The 24,194-nt window shown below is 36.1% G+C and overlaps 1 protein-coding gene and 1 long non-coding RNA gene across 2 annotated transcripts in view; one reads left to right on the plus strand and one right to left on the minus strand.

Moving 5' to 3' along the window:
* Nucleotides 1–24,194, minus strand: part of NR6A1 (nuclear receptor subfamily 6 group A member 1) — a 185,196-nt gene that overhangs the window by 89,254 nt on the left and 71,748 nt on the right. The gene's annotated exons all lie outside the window — the stretch shown is intronic.
* The window catches only part of LOC120601709 (uncharacterized), a 44,255-nt gene continuing 22,030 nt past the window's right edge, over nucleotides 1,970–24,194 (plus strand). The window contains exon 1 of the long non-coding RNA XR_005652513.1: nucleotides 1,970–2,293. This is a non-coding gene — a long non-coding RNA (uncharacterized LOC120601709). The remainder of the gene's footprint in view (nucleotides 2,294–24,194) is intronic.

Raw genomic sequence — 24,194 nt, forward strand, 5'->3', positions numbered from 1 at the left:
AGGAAAAGCTCACAGTGTAATAGGAAAGAGAACCAATAAGAATAAAAGAATCACCAGGAGTATAGTATGTATTAAGTCTCGTCCAGGAAGGCTCTAGAATAAAAAGGCACACCAAAACCCTTCCAACTTATAAAACAGAACAGCTTCTGAGATGGATCAGAGTAGCTCTGTAAAGAAGCCCTCACAAGATTGTGAAAAGAATGGTCAAGAGTGATTGTCTTAACAGCCAAAAGATGGAAACAACTCAAGTGTCCATCACAGATGAAAGGAAAACTAAAACCTGGCACATACATATAACAGAATATTATTCAGCCTTAAAAGGAGGAAACTACGACACATGTCATAACATGGATGAACCTAGTGGATATTATGCTAAGTGAAGTAAGCCAGTAACAAGAAGACAAATTCTGCATGATTCCACTTACATAAAGTATTCTGCGTAGTCAAATTCACAGAGACATAGAATGTGGCTGATGGTTGCCAGGGGCTAGAGGAAGGGAGGAATAGGAAGTCAGAGTGTTAGGTACAGAGTTGTGGGAAAAAGATGAAAAAGTTCTGGAGATGTGTGGTGGTGATGCTTGCACAGCAATGTAAACATACTTAATGCTATAAAACTGTACACCAAAAAAATGGTAAAAATGGTAAATTGTTATTTTATGTATATTGTACCACAATTTAAAAAAAAAAAAACAATGATCGTCCTGTGGCTTACGGTAAGAGAACACATGCATCCCCTCTTCTCTAACCCGGATCATTCTTATATCTGGTAGCAAGCTCATTGACCCAGCTTTCCTGAGGTTGAGACATGAGCAGAATTCCGGGGCAGTCCTCGTATAGAGGACACTGTAATGTAATCAACAACTAAGGAATTATAAGTACACAAACACCCAAACCCAGATTTACAGCAAAATAGACAGATGCAATACACTTACCATGGGTTTATTTTCACAGGGGTAAGAGAGGCAAAAAAATAGACCAAAGTATCTGTATGTCTAAATATCAAACTATAGGATTATACAAGCTAATTCCTAAAGAGGTAAGAAAGTCCCCAGAAAAAAAAATAATTAGTCCATGTAGATTTCATATATCAGTGCCAAGGTCTCATAATACAACTTTATTGCTTCATTTTTTAAAAATGTTCATTTGCATTGAGCAAAGCAACTTTCACAGACTAAGCAAAAATGTCAAAACTGACAGTCCTATATAATGACCGGTTTCCCAGAGGCCCGGAAAGATGGGAAATAAAATCCAAGGACCCAAGTTCAGACAGTCTGGAGAGAGTAGACTGTGGCTGTCTCACATGATTAAAGGCCATGTCACCACTTGATGGGGTCTATGCTTTGGTAGCTTTCCCCCGAACGACTGAGGACTGGGATAAGAGTGACAGCTTCGTTCCAGTATGTTCAAAGACTGTAGAATCCAAAACTTAACTTCTCAGCCGTTCACTCATCCGATTTTCATTAAGATCAATTTATATCGTCTAGAAAGCCTCAAAGTCAAATGCCACTTTTATTTTTACCTTATCAAAGAAAACACCCTACCATAAAATCAAGGCCAGGGTGTTGTCTGGACATGAGCCTTGGTTAGGATCACAAAATTCTCAAATCGAATAATTGGTTTAAGTTAGAGCCAAGTTCATTAACAATAAGATGACAGATTTGGGCGAAGTAGGCTGTCTTCTTGCAGTTCAGAAAGACTAGCACAGCTCCTGACACAAGTACATAGGTGTAAGCAACCTCCACCAAACAAAAGCAACACCTTCAAAGTCTCTCTCAGTGACTAGAGGCAGCCAGACACTCAAACTGCCAGTCCTGAATTACGGCCTCTGAATGGTGAGGGCTTCACATTTCACTGATCAGGGCACAGCCCAATCAGAAGACAAACCCCTGCACTGCCAGGGACCAGCAAATCCGCTTTCTTCCAGTGTGCACATGACTGAATGTGCTTCTGTCCATCATCTGGGTCATATATAGTTCAATGCGAGCTGAGCAGACAGGGCTGCAAGGAAATCTGGCGCGGTTCAATACCTCGTCTAGCCTGGGTTCCAGTATCTAATTTTTTTTACTGACAAACTCATTTCTCTACTGGGACAGGATGCTGTGCTGGCTGGAAGTTCCATTTCGACAGCAAGAATCCTATCTGGAAACACAGAAGTTGTCCTCTAGCCACAGCAACTCGAACTTTTCTGATTGTTGTTGCTGCTTTCTCCCATCACCCCCACCCCCTTTTGACAAAGATCCAACTGTAAAAAGTCTTACGTAACAGTTCAGGACTACTTCGGTTCTTTTACTGGGTAAGCACTTTCAATTTTTTTTTTTTAACTAAAAACCATTATAACATTGAATCTGTTGAGAGGCTTGACTAAAATCTTTTAAGTAATTTGTGTAGTGAAATACTGTCAGTGGATTTTTTAGTCTCATTTCTGCACGTGCTCCTTTGTTCTCAGAACAGAAGCTTTTTATACACACCCCATAACGCAGCTGGAGAGAGTTATGAAGTCAGTTATTATAAGGAACACAAAGGTTGCTTTGCATTCTTTGCCTTTAGATAATTAATTTTGTATTTGTTTTCTTAAAACAGAGTATTTAATGAAGGGAGAAATTCACAAAAGAATAAACTGTGGGAGAATCTAGCAAAGTTTGAAGTTTTTACCACCTTTTCTATCTGTAGTTTTGTGTGGCCAAACACTTGTGCCGCCTGGGGCGTTGGGGGTAGAGGCAAGCATAGACAGAGAGGAACTAAGCCAGACATGGACAAAGGCATGAGCCAAAACCAGACAGTCCTGGCTGTTCGATAGGCCAGCAGTGGGTGAGACAGGTCAGCCAGCTGCAGGGACGGGAGAAGGGGGGGAAAAGGGGCATGGATGTGTGAGGTGCTCATGCGTGCGATCGTGACTAGATTCTGAAACTGCCAGCCATTTTCCCATCTATGCTTTGTGCAATCTAAAGGAATGCATCTTCTCTGAAATAGTCTTGCTAGAGCCCAGTGATCGACAGGAGTGTGATAAATACCACAACATATGGAATCAGAAAATACTGGGATCTGGGGTGGGCAAGAGGGAATGCAGAGGGTGTGGAAATTTTTTAGTGATCTGGAATGTGTTGAGTGACAGGAAGTGCCCCAAGCTCCCCCCCCAATCCAACTCTTCTCAGTCGCGCCTGCTTTTGTCTAACTCTTGTAATCTACATACTACTGCTTACAAAGCTGTCTGAGTTTAAGACAAAAAGAAACATAAAAGGCTCTCCATTCCATAGTACCTGCGATATGGAAGGAATGTAAAAAGCATGATCCTTCAAGCCTGTGGACATTTTTTCAGGTAGACAGGAGAAAGATAAAATAATTTTCCAAGAATGAGAATTATGAACTAGAGCCTAGCTTCCAAATGCGATTTTTAAAATCCTGATTCTGCTATACTTACAAATGCTTAAGTTGGTTCCTAATTTGAAGGAGGCTTGTTTTGTTTGGTAAATACACTGCATTTGAAGTTGTTTACATTTTCTTTGTATAAATTTGGACTTTGGGAGAAAAAACACAAATAAGCAGAATGCACTAAAAAAAAAGGAGGATTTTTCCCTTCATTGGTTGGAAAGCATTTTAAAGGGTTGGTTTCTGGGAAAAGGCAGCTAGCTCTCATTTTTGCATGTATGCTGTAAAGATAACTTATGCCATAACGAATGTAAGGTAGAAAACTTACGATAGAAAATAATAGTGTTCTAAGTGAAAAACAACTTAGCATTTTCCCAAACTTCCATATTATCAACCGAAACACTGAAACTTGGAGAAAAGTGGCCAAGTAACTGAATGGCTAATCCTCCTTTGGGGAGATGAAATGGAAAATTAAGTGTGAATAAAAATGATACTCAGGAATGTTTCCACCTCCCACCACAAAGGATGTTAGTGGTCAGCCTAGGAGTTAATCTTTCCTAGCGTGGCTCTGAGCCTTCACGCCGAGCAGACGTTATTCACATGACGATTCGAAAAGTCCATTCATATATCTCACTACCTGGATTTGAATAGAAACCAGACAGCAATTCTTTAGTTCCAGCCACCATTCGCCCCACTGGACAATAGCGATTTGTTAGCACAGAGTCACAGGCTGTGGGACACAAAGCTTGGAGCCGCAGAAAGATGGGGGATTCAGAGAACAGGAAATTACAGGCCCGATGCACTCCTGGCAGCTCTGAGAATACAAAAAAAAAAAAAAGGCAACACAGTGATGCCATGTTTGAGAGCTACTTCTAGCTTTTTTAACCACCTCCAATGTCATAAAAGCTCTATTGTTGGAGTACATAAAGTCACGAGTCCCATGTGCTCTCTTTTCTCATACAGGGAACTTCATTCAATGCCCTGGCACAGTCAGAGAAAAATCAAAAGCATCCCGAGTTGATTAGTTGTGAGTTCTGATAGAAAGGAGAGCCGTGTTTTACAAATAAAATGTCAGAGAAAAAATATGCTTAATAACACAAGTGACACATAACAAAATTAAAATCTTTTACATATTATTTCACAAGACCAGACAATCAAAATGAAACCAAAATATATCTAAATACCAGGGAAATAATTTTTTCTTCAAAATACCACATAAAACCTATTACTTAATTACATCAAAAGTTTCCTTGGAAGATACTTATCAATTTAAAATCGAATCTTTCATAGAAAGTACATTTCTGAGTTCTGGGTTATATTTTCCAAAACAAAGAACTAAAATCAAAGCCTTAAGGACTTATTTTGGAATACCGGAAAACTATATTTTCTTTTGTTGATTATTAAGTTATTGTAGCTCCCTGGCTAAATTTAGAAATTGCCTCTACTTCCCTCATTTTAGACTTAAAAAATAAAATTAATGGACATGTTAGGTGAGGAGAGAGAGTTAATTCCCCAGTCTCAATCAATGAGAAAAAAACAGTACATGGGTTTCCTGTCTAGGCCCTCATGTTGCAAACTAAGCACCAACAGGCCAGACTGCTGTCCTATTTCAACAGTAGGGGACCCTATATACGAAGCTGTAAATGATTTTATTTTTCTGCTTTCTTCTGTGATCCATTAGCAAACACAAGTCCTAAATGATATCAAGTCCTAAATGATATCACACCTAGGATATTTATCAAAAGCGATCATGATGATCAAAAAGTTAGAAATCTTAACTGTTCTACTCTATTTGGTCTCATGGCTTTAAGTTGAACACATGCCAAAATTAATGTTCCTGAAAAACAAATCAGCAACTTCTAAACTACCAATTACTGGATTTTCTCTAATTCTATCATCACTTATCAAACACAAGCTTCAATGATGACCTCAAACTGCGCAGCTGTCCAATACAATAGCCACCAGCCACATGTGGCTATTTTTATGAATTTAAATTAATCAAAATTAAATAAAATTAAAAATTCAGTTCCTCAGTCACAATAGCCACATTTCAAACACTCACTAGCCCCACATAACTAGTGGCTATCATACTGGACAGCACACATACACGACATTTCCATCACTCTAGAAAGTTCTATTGGACAGCACTAATCTAGAAGACAACGTTCATATCCACAAAACCTGTCTTCAACTACACATCTAGCTGGACATGAAAGAAATTAATCTCTAAGTGAAAAATTACAATGACAAGTATGACACAGTAGCTAGCACCATACTTGAGAAATGGCTGGAAAAAAAAACATTAGAAATCAAAGTTTTCTTTTTTTTCTTGGTCTACAATAGTTTACGAAGACTATTAAGACAATAGTGACAGATATAGGTGGTAGCAGCCAATATAATTAAAATGCTCCAGAATAGCACTAATTTAGTGTCAAAAAGTTCTTCCTAAACACATGAAGCAACTAATTCTACAATCTTCCTCACAGAATCATTGTCATGGACAATAACGGAATAGCAAAGAGCCAGGGCCTTTGCAGTCCCTCAGACCTGGGTTTGATGACCAGTATGCACTTTACTACCTAGATGATATCAGGCAAATTAATTCACCTCTTTGAGGTTTAGTGTCCTTATCTGCAAAGTGGGGAAACAGCTACCTTGAAGGACTCCCAATAAAGTATATAAAGCATCTAGTAAGATACCAGGCACAGAGTAGAGAGCCGAAAAAGGAATAGCTATTACTTATAATATTTTCCCCTTAAAGCTTCATGATGTGATTCCATATAGACAGATAGACACTATTCAACACACAAGGCCAGCCTTCATAAACAAGTATCCTTAAATACTAATGCTGGTCATGTCATTCAACTGGAATAAAATGGAAATATTTGTATGCCCAGCCAATGTGTGACCACGCTGCCCCCATGCAGCCTCACTTTGCCAGAACACTTTCATGCCATACTTGGCTCAAACAGCCAGTGTGGTCCCATTATGTCAGTCTTAAATTTACTGGATCCTGGCTTAGGTTTTAGATAGAAGGACAATGTTCTATAGGCAAATAGTAAACTCTATCAAGGGATGCATGAATATTGCCAAGCGAATATAAAGCAATGGTTTCCAAATACTGGGACCCTGATGCCTGTTCAAGAAAATGGAAAAGGCTACTACAGAAACACAAGGATAAGAAGTCTCATTCTCCCTTGTTGAGATGACCGAAGCACACAGGAAAACTGTAGATAGAAATCTTTAAAAGAAATATCGAACTGAAGCTTTTTTTCAAAGAAGATTTAAATAACCTAGATTATAATAACAGTAGTAATGAACTGGCAAAACATCCAATGCCTTATGACCTTTAATTACTGTGAAGTTGGTTTATGGTCAAGATCAGATGCAATGAGTGGTGCCCCTCAAGGCTTTAGTGGTTTTCAAAAAGTGTAAGTGACTTCTATTATTATTACATGTCTTAACCTCCAAATCTACCATCAAATGAACTGGGCGTGATAAACATGGATATGAGGTTCTTAAATTTTAATGCCACTCTCAATCCATCCTATGCGTGCTAGGTCCAAGAAACATGGGTCTTTAGAGACAAGTGGATATGGGTTGGAATCCTGGCTTTGCCACTTATTTACTATGTGATCCTGAAGAAGCCGCTTCCTATCTTTGTCTCAGATTCTTCATACATAAAATACAAATATTAATGTGGTCCTGACAGATTGTTTTAAGACTCAAGGAATATCTATATATTCTTGAACTGTTCCTGGCACATGGAAAACACTCTGGAAATGTCAATTCTGTGAAAACATAGTAAGGGCTTGAGGTCCCAGTTTACTGTCTGAGACTCGTCCCAAACAGAGAATGGAAATAGAAAGGGTTCCAGGTTGATTGACAGCACAGGCCATTCTCTGTTTAAACTGTAATTAAACGTACAAAGAGAAAAGCTGTCAATATTGAACAAAATATTTCAAGTCTTAGAAACATAAATATTAAATGAACTGATTGACTAAATACAGGAAAATCGGTATGAAGTGGAACAACAGGTTTTAATATTATAATTTAATACTGACACCAATTTAATACTATTGAGTATAAAAAAACAGAATTATTTTCTTAAATTAAGAAGTAATATTTCCTGGAGACTCTTTTAGGATAAGAATTCTGCTAATTCTTGGTCATTAAAATGAAAACATGAAAGTTCTAAAATATTGCCCATGACTTGAGAAATTAGTCTCCCGCAGGTATGGGAATGAAAATTCTAAAATCAAAGCCATAGAAGGGATTCCTCGGTAAAATGTTTTCCTGCTACATCTGTAGACTCATTTTAAAATTGAAAATAATCCAGCAGGAACTAGAAATATGTGTTTCTTAATGATGCCAAATAACCCAAAAAAAAAAAAAATGTTGGACATGCTACATAACCTTGCAGAGTACAAAAAAACAGTAGATTTTCCAAAGCAAACAGAAAAAATGATAAGGGAGATAATGTGGTATCCTGGGAAATCTGAAAAGGTAGGTTTATCTCCCAGAAACTGGCTGGATTAGATATGACATCAAATCTTAGCTCTGCCACTATCTAGCTAGGTGTCTTTTAACAAGTCACTTCTCTGAGTCTCTGTTACCAGAAGTTCAAAAAACACATTCATACTAGTGGCTAAAGGACGAATAGCACTTAGAGGTGAGAAATTTGGTTTTGTCAGAGGGTTTTCAAATTTCAGTCTCTGCAAAGATTAGCTACTGTAAGATGTTTTTACAAGACTGCTTAAGCAGACAGATTAGATAGGTAGACAAGACAGACAAATCTGATTGCAAGGATTTCCATGGATGCCATTAGCATTAATAAATAAGTCACAAAAGGTCTCCAGAGGAAAGGTTCTTCAGCAGGTGTTTCCAGGTTCTTACCGAATGCTGATCAAGCACAGCCCTCTTTCTCTAGTCATTCATCCAACAACTATTAAGTTCCTAATATGTATCACGCGCAGTGCTAGACCCAGGTTGACTGATGAACGAAACAGATACATTAGCTGCTTCCATGGAGCTGACAAGCTATAAAGTGGAATAACCATGGCTAGAAGCCATATCATTTAAAAAAATGATAGGTTCAGAAACTTTGAGAATGGGTCCAATATTTGGAGAAACTGCCTTGCCATATGTTAAAGCTGAACTAACACAGGTCATAGATAATGGAAGAAGGTACACCCTCAGCTCCATTTGATTCAAACAAAGAGATTTGGTAAACTACAAGATCTTACAGATTTTAAGCCATTAAGGAAATGAAATGCCTTCCAATACATAGGCTGGTTTCACCATTACTCAGATCTGTGGTAAATCATTATCTCATGCAAGAATTCAGTCTCCTTTTGATAGATGTTTGAAAACAAGGTAATTTCTGTAGGGGAGGAAGTAAAGGGGGACAGGACATAAAATGACATTCCAGGAGATCATGATACACTAGAGCATTAAATGTGACATTTCCTTCATTCCATTCCCAAAGACTATGTTCTTAGCATTTATCATTTCTTCAATAGTGCATGTTATCTATGATCATCATGATTAAACAGCTAGTTAGTGATACTCAACCCATGACTCAGCTGGCTTCTTAGCAGTGAAGAATATCCGAGACATGGATGATAAATATGAAGAGAAGGAGAATATAATATAAAGTTACAACTGGGCTTCTGTGGCAATTTATCTCACCAACTAGAACCACTTAAGTATATGAGTCTCTTCCAATTGAAACATAATCTTTGCTCTCAAAGTACTGTATATTAAAAAGTTACTGTTACCAATGGAGCAAAGTATATCCACAATAACACAATGTTATCTCCATAGAACTTGAGGCTCTCAACATCCAAAGTCCCACTCAAGAAATTCCCACTCTAGTTCTCAGACATTTACAGAACTTGACTTTCCACCTAGGTTTTTTCCACAGGTAGACTCAATATCATATTGTCTTTTGTTTTTTCTTTGCTCGTTGAATATCAAAATCAAGTGGAAAAGAAATCTGGCAAATGTACTCAGGAAAAATTAGACTATTACACCAAAAAAGAGGATCTCAATCTGGACACCTGTTACTATGACCTAAATTTTGGTAGAAGTATCATTTGGCTTGCTAATAGTGCTATATTTTATCAGGTTCACTTCTCTGTATAATCCTATATTACTAGAACAGAACAATTTCTTCTGTTTGGCCACTTAGAAGCTTCTAGGCATACAGTTCATTTATTCATGGGATATCTGTCGCGTTTGTAGTATATGCTACACTCTGTTCTAGGCACTGAATACAAAATAGCAAACGAGAAAAAGGTCCTGTCCTTGGGCACTGCAGTCACAAAGACTTGAATCCAGTCACAGCTTGAGCACTCACTGACTGTGTGATGCTAGACAAATTTGCCTCTCTGAACCCCGGGTACCTCCTCTAGGGAAATAAAAGGGAAAATAATACCACTTCACAGAGCTGTTGTGAAAATTATATACTGTTCGTCAGTGTCTAGCATAGTGCCTGAACACCACAGATGGCTTGAAAATAATAGCTACAGTTTTACAAATAGATATGTATTACTATTATCCATCCTGTTTTCACATGCAGGTATATGAGAATCACTCTAATCTTTTTTAAATAACATGTTTCAAAGGCTTAAATGTATCTAAAATTTGTTTCAGGTGTTAAGAGCTAAGTAGGATAAGAGCCATTAGTGAATGAAATGCTACTTCTGGTCATTAAAAAGCTGTGGCTGTAGATGCTAAACACAAGACAGCAACAATATATGAGAAAAATACATTGAAGTTGGGATGTTAATGGTGAAATGGATCACTGCACTCACAGATTTCAGAAGATAGACCACTGTATCTCTAATAGTATTACTAAGTTCTGCCAGTTTGATCAGAAATTGTATAGAAGAAATATATCTAAAAGATTTGGAATCTCAAGTCTACCATAGTCACCAAGAAGGGAAAAAAAACCCATGTCTTTCCTCTAAATATTATTACAGTCTCATATACAAACTAATCTGAAAGCAAATTCTTGCACTGATACACCTTATAAAATAACTTATATTTTCATCTTATAAAAATAGTTAAACTATTAAAAATGCTTACTGCAGATAGGCTGGGAAGCACAAAAAATATGAAGACAAAAAGCTATTCCTGATCCCACTAATCTAAAGATAACCACTGTCAACATTAAGTAAATTTCCCACTGGTCTTACTTTTTAGTTATTTAATGTATTAGTGATTTTTTTTAAAATATTGGGAGTTTTTCTGTCATTTTACAAGTAACAGCTGATCTAAATAGAAAATTTAAATTATAAAGAAAAAGAAACTTGTCACCTACAACCCCATTCACAGAGAAAATCCTTATTAATATCTTGGCGTAGTTCATATACAATGGAATCAATTCTCTATATAGTTTTATATTCTAATTTAGTCACTTATAAGCATTTTTAAAGTCATTAAAATGGCTTTTTTAGATATCCAGATGGCTTCCAATTATTCTCTATTATAAATAATACTATAGTGAACATTATTTATAACACTATCCACATTTCTGATAATTTTTTTGGTCTAATTTATACTCCCAACAAAAACTGATAGCACCTGTCTCACTAAAGCTCACAAACTCTGAAAATGTGCTATACATAATTAGCTGGTACCCAAATATAATAAAGTTCCTGTTTGTTCAAAAATGAAAAAAGAAGAGACTTTTAAAGGAAAACTCAAAGTGAAATAAAGACAAGAAAGTAGAAGAATCTCCCTAGGACGATAAATTACACATTCCTAAAAATGCTGGGTGGTTGATAGAAATCTTGAAAACCTTCTAACAGGACACAGGGAAGTTTAACCTTAGGTTCCAAAAGTCTCAAAAGTCAAAACGAATCAAATCAAAACAAAACAAAAACATTCTATCTCGTGGATGAGTTTCATTACTTGGAAACAATGACATGAATCAAGAGTCACTCTCACCTTTGGGAGATAAACGCCATGAAAACTGTGTTGATAAATTAAGATGCACAATAATCAATATTGTCACATCTGAATTATTTTCAAATTTTAGTAGCGAGCAAAGAGTATTAAATATGGATATATATTTTTGGTTTTCCAGATGTAACAGAAAATTCTATAAATTCTTATCGAGGTGAGAAGATAACGAACATCATTTATTCAACAAATCTTTATTGAGTGACAGCTTTGTTTCAGTTACTTTCATGTACAAGGATCCGAAGTCACTAAGAGGAAATCTTTCCTCAAAAAGCTTGCCTTTAGTATCCTTCACAATCTGGCCTTCTTACATCATGTAACATTTGCCAACCTAACTGCTGAAATATCACATATCTCAGGCCACAGCTAGTAAAAGAAAATCCTTTAAGGGCACTGTACTGAACAACCAACTTAAAAATTATGATTTCCTAAAAGAAAAAAAGCCCAAAGTCAATACAATTCAATTGAACAGATTGTGCTCACATGGCCTCATACTAGCACACAATGTTTACCAAGTACCTATAGTCAAGAGGAATTCAAATATTGACAGGAAGAAAAAAACCTCTTCCACAGAATAATAAAACTATCGTTTTTCATTTCTTTGTAATTTTCCTGTAATCCTGCTTAATTTGAGTCTTACAAGAGAGAGATTTCTCCTTAACAGAAAATAACGCCCCAGGTTTCCTGCAGATGTTTGAGAATATGTGTACCACACAGAAGATAATTTGTCACAGTAACTAACTGCATGCTCCAGAAATGAAAGCTGATCAGCTCGGTGTGAAAGGTCAGATTTCTGGGAAAGTCTTGCATCTGCTAAAAGACTTTGATACCTGTGTATACCCAATGTGTTTCAGAATCTAGTACTATTACTAGCTTTTATTTTATTGGTGATGACATTGAAGCTTGGAAAGAAACGACTTGTCCATTGTCAAAACTGCTAAGAAACAAGAGATCCAAATTAAAATGCAGATGACTTGTTCTTGGGGACCAACTCATTTCACTATAAATAGTTTGAATTTCAATGGTTTGGTGGGACTTTTTCCTCATTTAAAAATTCTTCCTGTCAGTGACTAGATAATTTTTTTTCTTCTCCTAACTTTGAAAGGAACTAGTATCCAAGATCACAAGAATATGAAACAAGTACAATGTAATTACATGTATAATGAAAAGAGATTTCTGGGTGTCGGCAAGTATACAGTCTAAATTATGCATGGAACTTTTTAAAATAGCTAGATATCATTAATTTTTGTAGCTTCAAGTCTCCAGAAAAAAATAGAAATAAATAATATAATCTTTTTCAAAATGTACCTAAGTATAAACAATATAGTCTAATTCAGAGAAATATTTTCAGTGTTTGCTAAAACACACTAGTTTTCATTACACCAATGCTCTGTGTTAATATTTTAGAATTTTTTAAAAGAATATATAATATCTTAAAAGAATGATATCTCTGGGTTATCATACGTGAATGTAAAAGCCTTTTGTAAATGGTAAAGCAAACTTATCATTAACATTATTATTTTAAGGCACTTGATCTGCTTTAAAGTAGTTCCTAGAAATTTGTGGTTACCTTTTGGTAACAGATGACCAGATACGATCCTTCATTTTTAGAAAAAAAGCAAAATGTGGAGAGCACACAAGACTACATGGGCTTAATCAAAGCTTGATAACTAAATTTCTAACTAAAATTATCTGAGCTTCAGTTGCTTCAACTGTAAAATGAAAAAATACTAAGTTCCCCATACAGCTAAATGAGTCTTAAATGACAAAGTGCCTAGTGCCCAACAAAGAGTAATGTCCAATTATTGTTAGTTCTCCTCCCTTTAAGGAGTTTTTTTCTTTACAGGAGTCAGACAGAGTTCCAAGATTACTGGTAGATGTGCAATATAGGAACAGAAATTGCATTGCCCAAAATGTATGGCTGGAAATCAACTCGCTTTTTAGTAGGTCTAGGATTGGTCTTTCTGTTATTCACTCAGTCAGGCACTTTTTTTATTAAGTATTCATTAACAGTATAATTTATTCATTCAGAGAGTCACTGAGTACCTACTCTGCACCAAGCTAAGCACAAAAATGCCTTTAAACCTGCCCAAAAGGAGCTCACAGTCTAGTAAGAGAGACAAAACTTAAACAGATAACATAGTGCTCTAAGTGCTATGATAAAGGAAAGCCTGGGATTATGGAAGAGTGAAGTAAAAGCACTTAACCTGGTAAGGAGAAGATGAGTAGGAGGAGGAATCCAGATGAGTCTTGAAAGATAAATAGAACTTGTAGAAAAGTAAAAAAAAAGATAAGGAGCTTTTCAGGCATGAGGAATAGTGTGAGCAAAGGTATTAACATGAGAGACCAAATCATATATTCAAGAAATCACATGTGCAATGTGGCTGTAGCTCAGGGGGAATAGAAAGTTGATAAGGTAGGTAGGGCTTCTTTTGTCAGGCCCAAGCTATGAAATTCATTCCAGTCCTATATAGTAATGTGCTAAACTTGTGTAAAGAGGGTGACTTCAGTCCCATTTGAGCCTAATGAGCTAGTTATCCCTCAATAACCAGCTTTTAAAAACACATCAACATACTTGGTTTTGTGATAGGTATATGAACTCTATCTAAACACTAGTCACTTTCCATCTAGCAGTCAGAAACACTGTTTGAGAAACCAAAGAAGTTATTTGAACTGGGTAATTATTGAGGCCTGACTTGCTCAAGATGTGTAAACCTCTGGTTGACTTTTACTTTGTTGACTCATAGGACTGAATATATAGCAGGCCCTCGATAAATACTTACTGAATTAAATTATAGTTGCCAAAAGAAACCTTTAATGCATTCTCTGTTCAATGGCCAAGTAAAATGAAGACTTTAAAATAAAAAAACTTCCTTTTCTTTTTTCCCCCCAGCCCTTCCTTCACATGAATTTGGTTAACATCTTTCTTAAGATTCTTTTGTTTGTTTTCAGATCAGATTATTTTTAGTTGTTAAGAAATGGTCTAAAAAGCTAGGAAATGGGAAGTCTGTATTTTATTACTAAATTAATTCTGACATTAAGTCTCCAAGTAAGCTCTATGCAGAGACAGCTGACAAAGGTAGTCAGCTTTAGTAAAAGTCATGATTCATTCATGATTCAGTCAACAAATAATGATGAGGAACATGGAACAGTCAGCAAGATAAAGGAAAAAATTCAGAGTGGATGGAGCAAAGGGTGTGTCTGGTTTGGGAGCAATGAAGAAAGGATGTGGCTTAAGAAGTCAGATTAAATCATTTAGATTTTATCTAAAGGTAGTCAGGACAAGCAGAAGTCAAATCTGCATTTAGCCACTGGGTGGAAGATGAATGAGAGGTGGGCAAGACTGGGGCCAAGAGACCACTGGTTTTCATCTGTTGTAGTCATTCAGATGAAAAGATGATGGCTTCGACCACTGGTGGCAAAGATACAAAGCCTATCACATGCTACAGCATGGATGAACTTTGAGGACATTATGCTGAGTGAAATAAGCCAGTCACAAAAGACAAATACTGTATGAGTCCACCTAAATGGCGTAGCTAAAGTAGTCAAATTCATAGAAACAGAAAGCAGAATGGGATAACAGAAAATGGGGACTTGTTTAACAGGTACAGAGTTTCAGTTTTCCAAGATGAAAATGTTCTGGAGATTTGTTGGTCAACAACGTAAACATACTTAACACTACTAAACTATATATTTTAAAAAGGTTAAGATGATAAATTTTGTTATGTGTTTTCTACTACATTTTTTAAAAAAGGCTTTTGTTTTAACATTCTGCTCTATTCAACCTCTGAACAATGTCTCTTGCTATTTTACTGAATTGTAAAATGAATATCGCTAAATGGAATCTGATCTGCAGGGTACTGAAGTTCCACATGGCCCCCAGTATCTTACCCTATTACTTATCATGCTACTTAATACTGTCTATATATTTTTTAAAAGCATGCTTAAAATATTACTTTAAGTTACTCAAAATGTAAGAAGTATTATACAGAACAAAAAGTAAAATCCTACCTATTCTCTCTCTATCCTACTCTTGACCCAAAGTATTGTTGGTTTGGTGGACTCTTCTCAGATCTTTACTGGAAAAACATTTTTAAAGGAGGGAGGGGTCATTCTTTAAGGACACTCTTAAGTGACTAAGCTAAAGCCATTAACTCAAGATGGTGTTTTAACACAAGTCCTTGAGCCCTTATGCTTCCCCGCAAATTTTTAAACCAATACTACTGCCTAGATTTTTGAAAAAATAAATTTAACTGTAAAAAATTCAGTAAAGCACTTTCATCTTAATGTACAATTCAATGATTTTAAGTAAACACACTTGTGGAACCAACAGCCAAATCAAGATATAAAACATTACTAATACCTTAGAAACCTCCTTTGTGCCCCTTCTCAGTCACTATGGCCCTCAGTAAAGGTAACCACTATTCTGACTTCTATCGCCAGATTAGTTTCGCCTATTTTATAAAGGTAATTCCATATTATGCAATCTTTTATGTCTGGAATCTTTTGCTCTAGGAGATTCATCCATGCCACTGTATGTTGTGATAGCTTATCCTTATCGCTGCCATACAGTATTTCATTTTTATAAATTATGCTGCAACTTATTTATCTATTCTACTGTTGATAGATATTTAAGCTGTTTCCAGTTCGGAACTATTACATAAAATGCTGTTATGAAGATCCTTGTACATGTCTTTTGCTGTACACTTTATCCATTTTTGTTGGGTCTATGCCCAGAAATGGAATTGCTTATGTTCAACTTCCATGGACATTACTGAAGAGTTTTCAAATGTTTCTACCTCCACTTCTGCTGACAGAAGTTGAGTGTTCCAGTTGTTCTCATCAATATTTTGCAGTTTCTTCGAATTTTAGCCATTCTGGTGGGTATGCAGTAGTATATCAGTTTTTTTTAAAACTTTCATTTTTCTGATATCTATTAATGTTGAACACTTTGGGCCAGAGTTTGATAGCTATCTGAGAGGAAGACTTAATAATATCTTAGTGCTAACTGGTTGAAAAGAATGAAGAGAAAATCTAGAATGACAGAAAAAGAAACTTAGGGAAAGAAAGAAAGGAGGGACAAAAAACATACTCATTTCTAAAACCATTAGGTTTGAGTTTGCTTATGGGAGTGAGTGAAATGCGAGCTTCAAGAGATGACTGCAACTACTGAGACTTAGTGGGACATATAAAGGTTCTCACATAAAAAAATAATTTAAAATAAACAAAAATCGTCAACACCAGCCATATCTTAGGTGGCAAAGAAAACAAATTTACAATACTAAGGAGGCAAGACAAAGATAAAGTACAGGCATACCTCAGAGATACTGCGGGTTCATTTCCAGACCACCACAAAACACTTGACTATTGCAATAAAGCGAGTCGTAATCTTTTTGCTGGTGGATGGTCTTGTGTTCCATTTGTAAAACATGTAACATCAGTGAAGCACAGTAAAGCAAAGTGCAATAAAATGAAGTATGCCCGCACAGAATTTCAGAAATAGAACCTCATAAAATTGGTAGTTACAAAATTGTCATGGGGATGTAAAGTACAGCATAAGGAATATAGTCAATAATATTGTAATAACTATGTATGGTGTCAGATGGGTACTAGATTTATTGGGGTGATCACCTGGTAACATATAAATGTCTAATCACTATGTTGTACACCTGAAGCTAATATAATATTGTATGCCAACTGTAAGTGAAAAATAAAAATATTATTTAAAAAAAAAAGAACCTCATAGATGTGTGAGATTTCCCCACTATAAACTTCCAGGAATCCCTGTGAAGATAACATAAAGAAATCTATAAAAAGTAGTAAGTCCCAGAAAATGGAATTAAAGAAAAAGTCAAAGTCTTAATAAAAGACAAATTAACTAAATATCATGATTTCATGAAGACAGTAGTTACACAGGAATCTCTTATTTTCAAACAAGAAATCCATCTCTGACACTTATGAAGTTTCTCTACTGTGAGAACATGAAGAAGAAAAGCAAGGGTCATAATTAATCAACAAACTATGTGAGAGGTAAGGATAAGGAACAAGATTTAGAGCTAGGCTCTGTCCTCTGAGATTCACCTCACCACTGGAATATCTAGCTAATTACTGCTTCCCACCAAGTATTACGTGACAGCTAAGAGCTTGGGGTCTGGAGTCAGGCAAACCTATATTCAAATCTTAACTCTATCACTCCTTAGCTATTTGATTCTAGGCAAATGATCTTCTCTAGCTTCAGTTTTCTCAATTCCAGAATAATAGTAATTGTCCACAGAACTACTGTGAACATTAAATGAGATAATACAAGAAAAGCAGTTAGCACAATGCCTGACCCACAGTAAGTGCTCTATAAATGTCAGCTGATTTTATCAACTGTAAAATGTGAGCAATTCGCATACCTATGAGATTGAAAAGAAGTAAAATGACATGTCTAATGCCTAGCTACACAGGAAGAACTCAAATGATAGATATTACCACCTCCTACTTTTAGGAAACTCTGTAATTCAATGTCGAACTGAATATAAAATGGTATAGTGCACTGATTAAGAACACAGTGGGTCTGGAATTTCTGAGTTCAAATCCTGGCTCTGCTGCTTATTATCTATGTGATCTTGGGCAAGCTATTTACCTTATTCTGCCTTCCTGTTTTCATCTGTGAAATGGGAAAAATGATAAGTATCTATCTTACTGGGTTGTTGTGAGGATTAGACAACCCTTCTTTTAAGTGCTTTATATATAGAGCCCTAAAAACAAAACCTGGTACATAGATACTATGTAAATGTTAGCTGTTCTTATTTTAATAGTAGCAATGTACACACTTTGTCTGAGACTGCTTTGCATCAAAGAAATGTGGAAATAAGTTTGAACATAAACAATTTAACATTCTTCTTATAGTTAAGAGAAGCATAATGGAAGTCATCATATAGTCATCCTTAAAAATGAGTGGCAGGGCAGGAGGAAAAGCTAAAAGAATAACAAGTTATAGCACAGGAACTATATCACTATTAAGTAATAAATGTGACCTCATTTGTCCAGGAATATGGGGGGGAAAATAAAAAGTGTTTTCTGGCTCTGCCCGAACTGCAAGTCAGGTGAAGGAAGCCTATATTCCCCAGAGAGAAGGAAATCACTTTTCATACTCTTACCTTACAACCACCTGATATCCAACATAGCTAGGGGGACTGGTGCATTTTCACATCTTTTTTAGATAAAAGAAACATTACTTAGAACAGAATAACCAATTCTGGGAGCCTTCTTAGAACTGTCTTTCTGAATTATACAATAGTCTGCAGTTTTGCTTTCCATGGTTCTAGTTACGAAAGGTCAACTGTGGTCCAAAAATATTAAATGGAAAATTATAGAAATAAACAGCTCACAAGTTTTAGATCGCATGCCGTTCTGAGCAGCCTGATGAAATTTTACCCCTTCCCACTCCATCTCGCCCAGGACATGAATCATCCATTTATCCAGTGTATCCAGGCTGTATACACTACCCGCCCGGTAGTCACTAGTAGCTGTCTGTTATCAGATTCACTGCTGCAGTATCACATAGGGCTTGTGTTCCAGTAACCCCTATTGTACTTAATAATAGCTCCAAAGCATGAGAGTAGTGATGCTGGCAATGCGAATATACTAAGAGAAGCCATAAAGTACTTCCTTTAAGTGAAAAGGTACATAAATATAATCATACACCACTTAACAATGGGGATACGTTCTGAGAAATGTGTCATTAGGCTATTCTGTCATTCTGCAGACATCACAGAGTGCACTTACACAAACCTAATTGGTGTGGCCTACTCCACATCTAGGCTGTATGGTACAAACCTACTATAAGCCTGTACAACTCGTTACTGTGCCAAAAAAAATACAAGATTAAATCAAACACAAGAGAAAATGACACAATCAAGAAATGCAGTCAACACAAGATGTATGAGGCTGCTGCTGGCACACAAAGCACAGCATACTCTTTTACAGCAAACTTTTTTTTTTAATAAGCAGAAAGAGTATACTCTAAATTAACAATTAATAGTATAATAAATATGTAAACCAGTAACAGCTGATAATTGTCATTATCAAGTCTCATGTATGCTACATAATTGTATGTGCTATATTTTTACACAACTGGCAGCGTAGTAGGTTTGTTTATACCAGCATCACCACCAACACGTGAGTAACATGTTGAGCTACAACGTCATGACAGGCACTACATCACTATGTGACAAGAAATTTTTCAGTTCCATTATAATCTTATGAGACCACAGTTGTGTATGTGGTCCGTTGTTGACCACAGCGTCGTTACACAGTGCATGACTGTAGAAAGAAACATAGCACACGGTATATAAGGTTCAGTACCATCTGAGATTTCAGGCTTCCACTGAGGGTCTTGGAAACACATCCCCAAAGATAAGGGGAAACGACTATACTAATATTTTTTTCCACACTCCACAAATCTTCATTCCTGAGCAAGTCAGAAAAGGTATCTCAAGAGGCAAAATGCAAGCAAGCAAGAATGCTTTAGTACAAAGGGAAATCCCATACTTGTCTCAGAAGGTCATGAAGTCAATCCTGTGGACTGGCTTCTGCGGCTAACCTATAAAGTGAACAAAATACTAACCTGCATCAGCAACAAATAAAATCGGTGAACTGTAATTTATCTAACAGTTGGTACCTCCTACCAGACTGGGTTTCTTGAAAATAAAGATCATATTCATCATCAGCATCTAGCACATTGCCTGGTACATACAGAAGGTGTTCAATAAATGGTGACTGAATATAGTCAGTGAGCAGCTCCCTCTTGAGCAAGGTACTATGTTAGGTGCCAGAGAGCCCATAATGGTTTACTTATGTTGATGCCAAACGTTTTAGACTATTTAAAAACTGAACAAGGCCAGATCTGGTTAAGGAGCTGCAGCTGCAGTTGCACCTGCTCTCACCCCAGACTTATTCCCAGCAGCAAAGCTACCCTCCTTCTACGTGCTTCCTGAAGCAAATCAAATATTTCTCCAAAATAATGGAGAGCCACTTCCCATGCAGCTTTGATGTGCTATTCTTTCTGCCCAGCAAAGGAGGCAAACTCCAGAATCTTTGGTCATAAAAATGTGATGGTTAGCAAGAACAGGTGCTGAGTAAGCCTGGTACACTTCCAAATGAAGTCTTGCCATCTAGAATTCTAAATTGAGGATGCCAGACTCAAGAACATCTGGATTTGCTCCTCTGGCTTCGAGTTTTCTCTAAGAGAGGCCAGGAAAGAGTACACTGCTGCCAGTACATGTATGTGTGATTGCATACTCAAATACTGTACTTTGGATAAGAGTCTAAGACTTGGCAAATAAATGGAATGTAGCACATGGAACTTACTGAATAGAGAAACATGCAAAGGGAAGAGTTTTCTTGCAAAACATAAACCAGGTAAGATAAATTGCACCTCCCCCCTCTCCCCCGCCCCACCCGCCATGTCACATTTTGGAAGAATTCATCCAGGAGAATAACACTTGAAAGTTAGGAGGGGGAAATACTCAAAAAGTATGTGAGAGGCCAAACGGCACCACCACCTCAGAAAGCAATAAATTTATCAAACAATAACTCTTTATTTCCCCTCCTCCAAAAAGATAAATATTATGTGATTATAATCTGGTACATGCAGAAAAAAGTTAAGAGATGTGGACTCTGGCAGAAAGATGGTGTTGAAATTACACAGTGTGAGCTTTGGCAGCCGCACTATGTACTCTTTCGAATCCTTACATCATTACTCTGGTAAGGGCCCTGTCACCAAGTTGGCATGAGTTCTAATGTGGTTTGGAGAGAGATTTTCTTTCTTTTTAAAAGAGATGACCTACAAATAGCCTTTTTTTCATACAACAAGGAAATAAATATTTCTCTTTACTCCAGATTTTGTTTTAAAGGACAAAGCCATATTGCCAAATTATTAAGAAAGTGTTAGAAATAATTCTGAAATTTTAAAGGCCACTCAAGCTCTAAAAAGATTTCTAAAACAGTACATGAATATCTCTTAAAATAGTGATTATCCATTTCTGGCAATAAAAAGTCAGCTACAAAGAATGATAATTACCTTCATATACTCTGACACTGGCAGCTTAGGTAGCCTTTAGAGGTCAAGAATGGCGCACCTCCTACTTTAGCCATGAGAACTTGGACAAGTTACTTAACCTTAGTGTCCTCAAAGGCAAAATGAATAGTAACATCACACCACAATACAGTTCTCTCAATATCAAGTACATGGCAAATCCTCAATAAGCTATGCTTATGAAAGATAGAACCTTTTAAACTGGTGTTTAATTAGAACTACCATGTACTTAATAATAGAGCTAAGTGGTCTGACTTATCTTCACTCAGTTTCAAGAATGTAAAGAATTTACATACAAGCTGGTTTCAAGATCAAGATTGGGTTTGTCCTCTTTGAACAAGTGATATCACACAAACAAGACTACATTCTCTATATTCTTTAGCAACACCAAAGAAAAACTCAAAATTCCAAACCTAAAAATTGACAGATTAAAGAAAAAGGAAAAGAAACACCTTTACTCTCCTAAAGTAGATATAACTGGATATGTTTAGACTGACAAAATTTTTCTTTCATTTTATCATGAACTATTTCAAATTTTCATAAAAACAGTGATAATAGTAAAATGAACCATCACTCATATTAAACAATGGTCAAGATTTTGCCAGTCTGCTTCAGATATTATTACTATTTTACTTTTTGAAGCACAATTTACATATGGTAAGGTGTAAACAAACCTTATGTTTAAATGATGAATTTTTACAGATGTATACACAGGAAAAATTATGAAACACTTACAGCAGCTCGCAAGATTCCTTCATAACCTTTCTCCCCAAAAGTATCTATTATTCTGAACTCAAATAGCATTATTTTTCACCTGTTAAGTTTTCCTTTTACCACTAATAATCATACCTAGATTTTACTTTTCCATTTTCTTAGTTTGCCAGTGTCTATTTTAATCATATACATCTTAGTCACAATGACCCTTTTAACAGAAGAAGTTTATATAAGACTCTTAATATCAGTGATAATAATAAAAACAAGACCTAAAAACTATAGTAAAAAAGTCTACATATTTATAATGTACATAAGCCCCCCAACATTTTTAAAAGGGCAGAAGACTGAGAATGCCAGCATAAAAGAACCAAGGGTAAAAATGGAATTCATTTTGTTGTAAATAAATCCTAAAGAAAATGCACTAGACAATTTTTAATAAAAAAGCATGTAATCAGTATAATTTTCTAAACCATTTTAAAGAGAATGTTTAACTGAAAATGTAAACCCTTAACATGTTAACTTTTAGTGCCTGTCAGTGTCTAAATAAATTCCACCCAATGACATTTTCTTTACAGTTCACGATCGTTTTAAGGCCATGCTCCCATGCTTAGAAGCTGACATTCTTCCTAAATGAGCCAGATCCCTGCACAGTCTTAGCCCCACTTCCCACATATGAATTAAAAGAGCACCCTAATCGATGGCTTTTTCATGGAGTAAATTCCTAAGTTTGAACAATGTATATATCACCACCCTTCAATAACTGTAGAATTTAGTATTTTAATCAAATGATAGAACCTAGTTAATCTTATATATTTAGCATTAGCCACCGCTGTTAGTATATTCACATGACTGGATGACATATAATTAAATTACTTTGGAACATGTAAACCCAGCACTTCTATGGTCAGCTGGAAAACAGTGGAGTGGGACAGAATATCTTGGTGCAGTGACAAAGGCAATAACCACTACCTTATCAGAAGGGTTGTTGGAAGCACTAACTAAGATAAGAAAAAAAAAGGGTGTTACTTCTCTCACCTCCTCGGCACTCCTCACTCCCTTGGTACATGGACTAAGCTATAATGTGACAGAAATGCCCTCTCTTCACCTCCATATCCTGGATCAGCGCAAATAAGGATTCTATTCTGACAGCCAAAATATTCATGAATTAATTCCTGTAACCAAATATCTCTGAAAGAGTTAAAAAGAAAACTTTGGGATAAAGTCCTTCAATCAGTTTGTTTTTACATAACTTAGTTGAGACTCCACTGAGGAAATGAAATTTTGAAAAGGTAGTTAAGAAAGCCCCAAAGGGAAGAAGAACTCCAGTTCTAAGAACTTCCTAGAAACAAAAAAGAGATGCTGAGGTCATACTAAAAAGCAAAGGTACCCAATTTGCATGTGATTTACAAAGAACTGACAACTACACTCTCTCCTCTACTCAGATCTCAAGTTTCCACTCAAGATGCTAGCTAAGCATTTATGATTAGTCACTTGTATAGATGTTACTCTTGAAATAATCTTTTTATAGAGACTATACAAAAATAGAGCAATTATCATAAGTGGCAGAGATCATTGGTTGTTTTGGAGAAATAATCAATCACCTGCCAGGTACCAGCTTTATTGCAACTGACATCTTATGCAGGATGCTTTGATATCTAAATTGATTAAGCTGCAAACGGATTATCTCTAACGTTGAAAAGACTAATAAGCTGGACTCTGACAACTTTCTTCCATCTGCCTTCCATCGATTCAAGTCAGCAGCCCCCTCCTCAATTATCTTATCATAGAACCATCTCCAAGGAGCCAAAGAGTACACTAATTAATCAACATTAGAAGTATGAACAAAAATGATCATATTTTTCATCACTTTTCAAACTCGGGAGTTGAAAATAAGACATGACACTCCTTTCCTAAAAATGATACATATTGCAAGTTCTAAAATAGAGACATAGATTATGGAGTTATTATTCACATCTCAAAATGAAATATTAAGTTTATTAAAACATTAACTTAATATATTTGAATGATTTCATTTATATAGTGTTTAGATAAACAGTGA

This window comes from Pteropus medius, unplaced genomic scaffold (assembly GCF_902729225.1).
Source record: "Pteropus medius unplaced genomic scaffold, Ma_sr-lr_union100, whole genome shotgun sequence".
NCBI classification, from domain to species: domain Eukaryota; kingdom Metazoa; phylum Chordata; class Mammalia; order Chiroptera; family Pteropodidae; genus Pteropus; species Pteropus medius.